This window comes from Oncorhynchus clarkii, chromosome 7, assembly GCF_045791955.1.
Source record: "Oncorhynchus clarkii lewisi isolate Uvic-CL-2024 chromosome 7, UVic_Ocla_1.0, whole genome shotgun sequence".
Taxonomy (NCBI): Eukaryota; Metazoa; Chordata; class Actinopteri; order Salmoniformes; family Salmonidae; genus Oncorhynchus; species Oncorhynchus clarkii.
The window spans coordinates 66,950,089-66,954,136 of record NC_092153.1 but is presented as its reverse complement, the minus strand read 5'-3'; positions in this window follow the sequence as shown (position 1 = coordinate 66,954,136).

The following is a 4,048-nucleotide window of genomic DNA, read 5'->3' as shown; positions in this document are numbered from 1 at the left end:
AGCCTGTTGTCCAGACCCCGCGCCTGCACTCCCTCCCAGACCACTTCCGAGATGCCCACTACAGGCGCCGGACTCCCTGCCTTTCTGACCTCCTCGTACAGGTGCCTGTGATCTAAACCTACTCGGGCAACTTCAACCTCAGGGTGGCATGACCAAAGTGCCACGGCAGCTGTTCCGCCCGAGGACCCGTGTTAGACCACACCATTACGCTTCTCGCCTGATACGAGAAGAACACCCGCAGGAGGTAACCGGACGGGTGTATCACTGGATGAGCAAGCTCCGTTAACAAGAAAGAAACAAAAATTGCGTCCAGCTTGAGGGGGAAATGTGGTACCCCCCTACCTCCCTCCCCGATGGGACAAAGCATGCGTGCCCTGGCGACCCACTCGCACCTGCCACTCCACATGAACTGAAACACAAGCCTCACTAGAGGCCTCCTCAGACTAGCCGGCAATGGGTAGATGTACGCCAAATACAAGAGAGACGGCAACACATCCACCTTTAAAACCAGGACTTTGCCCATAAAAGACAAATACCTAGCCTTCCACATTGCTAGCTTCCTCTGTACCACTGCGATACGCATGTTCCAGTTTAGCGTCGCTGAGCCGGAGGTCTCAAAATGGACCCCGAGAATCCTCAGGGCCCCCTCACAGAGAGATAACCCCCCGGGCACATCCGTTCTACCGCGCCATCTTCCGAAAAACTTAACGGAAGACTTTGCATGGTTCAGAACTGCTCCCGACGCTCGGGTGAAATCCCCAAAGATGGCAAGGGACCTTGTCAGGCACGAGTCCTTGCACAGCAGCAAGGAAGTGTCGTCGGCGTACTGCGTCATCTTAACACGCAGCCCACCACTTCCAGGGATCAACAAGCCTTCCACCCCTGTGTCTGCCCTAATGGCAGCCCCCAGAGGCTCCATGTACAGAACGAAGAGGAGAGCCGAGAGTGGGCACCCCTGCCTGACCCCAGACGAGAGGTCAAAAACGTCACCCAAGTGACTATTTACACTAACTCGGCACCCCGCTCCGACATATAATGTACGAATCCATCCTATGAACTTCTCCCCAAATCCTAATCGACCTAACACTCTGAATAAAAATGATCTATTCACGCGATCAAAGGCTTTCGCCTGATCTAGCGCTGCTACCATTAAAGGCAGTCCTCTATCTTCAACCCAAGCGATGGAGTCCCTGATTAACTGTAGGTTCCATCTAATAGAGCGGCCCTCTACCCCGCACGTCTGATCCTCATGGACGACGTAGGGAAGGGCTGTGCGCAACCGGTCTGCTAAAACCTTTGCAAGTAGCTTGTAATCTACACACAGCATGGTCAACGGCCGCCAGTTGCCAAGGTCTGTTACTTCCCCCTTCTTATATAAAAGTGACAGCACACCAACAGCCATTGATCCCCCCGGGACCCCCGTCTCAAGGATGGCCTTCAAGACTTCGAGGACCACTGGTCCAAGTATACCCCAAAACTTGAGATAAAACTCAGCCGGCAGCCCATCTATCCCAGGCACCTTCCCTTTTCCCATCCTCCTAAGAGCGCTCTCAACCTCTTCTAGTGAGATCTGGGCCTCCATCACTTCTCTAATGTCCTCCGGCAACCGCCTGGACAAGTGTTCTAAAAACACATTTCCCTGCTCTACATCTATTTCCCTTTCCTTAAATAAACCTTGGAAATGATCAGTTGTCACCCTGACCATATCCTCTGGTTCTCTAACTATACTACCATTTTCTTCCCTAACGCCATGCATTACCTTCCTACTCTGTCTGGCCCTAACCGACTTAAAGAACATAGCAGAACAAGTCTCATTGTGTTCTAGAAAGCCACTATGCGCACGCTCCAGGAAAGCTCGAGCCTTCCGCTCCTGCAACTCCCTGAGCTGCGCCTTTAGGGTTGCGGATCTCTCCCAGTCAAACGACCCGCCGAGGTTGCCTGCCTCGTACTCGAGTTCAATTAACCTTTGGATACGATCCACCTCCCTCCTCTCCTCCCTTTTTTTCCTCTTGCAATACCCTATTATAAAAGCCCTAATCCTCACCTTAACTAATTCCCACCACTCTAACACCCCCTCGCACATGGACCGGAGACCCTCAAGCCTCCAAAAGAAACCATAAAACCCGTCAACAAAAGCCTGCTCCTCCAGCACATCCCGATCTAGCTTCCAGTACCCCCTACCAAAGAGGCAGACTGGCGACCCCACCTGCAGGAGCACCCCGTCGTGATCCGAAAAGAAAACAGGCAACAGCCGCCCAGACAACTTACCCAAAGACCTGGGTACAAAAATATAGTCGAGCCTCCGCTCAACCCCCCTGGAGTTGCGCCATGTAGGACCGTCCATTTTCGGAGTAGTGTGCAGACCACCATCTACCAGACCATGGCAAGCCATTAGCCTGGCAATGGCGCCCGCACTGCTATCCCCCCCTCTTCCTAAATCTGTATTAAAATCCCCCCCTATCACTAATTTCCTATTTGTGACACACAGGGGCGTCAGACAGTCCACCATCTCCCTCCTGTCTGCCACCACCTGTGGTCCATACACCACCACTAATCTAAAATTACAATCCCTTATCGTGACATCCACCCCTATAACCCTCCCCTGCATTACCACAAAAGAATCCTCCACTTTAACCTCCCTGTGCCCACACAAAATCCCTACCCCCGATGAGTGCACCCCCCCAACACCCCAAACCGACTCCCCCTTGTCCCACACCCTCTTAAACCTATTAACATCCCCTCCATCCCTCAGGTGAACCTCCTGTAACAAAAGTAAAATCAGACCCCATGAAAGAATAAAATAAAAACATGTAATACACTCAAATTCTAAACCCAGACAGAAAAAAACAAAAACAGGAGACTCACCCGATGCTCCCCTGCTCCATATCTACCGGTGATAACACCATCTGTACTCCCAACATCCCCCCCTCTTCCTCCATCTCACCAACCCAGGATGCAGGAATAGTGTTTGGCTCCGGGGTGCCCTGCACCCTGGGTCTACCCCCACAATCCTCCCCCTCCCCAGTGCTGCAGCTGGATTGGAAAAAATTCGGGGAGGCTGAGTCCCCAAACAAAAAACTCCCCACCTCCTCCTGTACCCAGTCCTGTTAGGTGTGTCTTGTTAGTCTTGTTAGGTGTGTCCCCACCCAACAGATATTGAGAGCCTGTGGAAACCAGCAGCAACCCAGAGGTTTCTCCCACCCCCATCACTCTCTTGGCCATCCCCTCCCTCTCACTATCGGCCAATCGCTCCCTCCTCTTCATTCTCTTCTTTGGTGATGACGGCAGTGGAGAGATACCACCCCCCCCCCCCCGCCAGCTCCTCCACCATACCCCTCATCTCTTCCACCAGGGCACATTCCCCCCAGTCCACTTGCTCTTCCACCGTCTCCTTCTCCACCACTCCTCCATCGCTTTCTTCTCTCTCATGCTCCTCCACTCGGTTGCCTTCTTCCGCCGCTTTTCCTGGTTCTCCTACTCCCGTGCCTTCCGTTTCCTTCTCTCTTCCTTCCGTCGCTTCTTGCTCCTCCTCCTTCCTTGTGGCCTTCCCCTATGGACCTGTACTCTGATCATGAGGCGTGCTTCCTTCCCCTCCTCTTCTTCCCCCATCCCCCGCCCCTGCTCCCCCCCCAGCCGCAGACGCATATGACCGCTGACGGGCCGGGCACCCCCGCCACAGGTGTGCTGACGAGCCACACCCATGGCACGTCTTAGGCTTGTCACAATCCCTCGCCTCATGATCCTCAGATGCACAAAATCTGCATTTTCTTGTACTGCATGAGGCGAATATGTGACCGTAGGCCATACAACGTCTGCAAAATGGGGGCTGACGTGCATAAAACAACGCCCCCCTGTCAGCCCCTAGGGAGAACATAGCAGGAGGATGGAGGTAGCCACCATGTCCCTTTGGGTCCTCTCTGAGGAGGGCCTGGAAACCTCTCCTCCCATTCCAAAACCCAAGGGAGTCTTTGAGGTGCCTTGCTGAGGAGACGTTATCCATATATCTCCACAGAAAAGCCCTCACCTCTTCGTCCTTAACGTAAGGGTT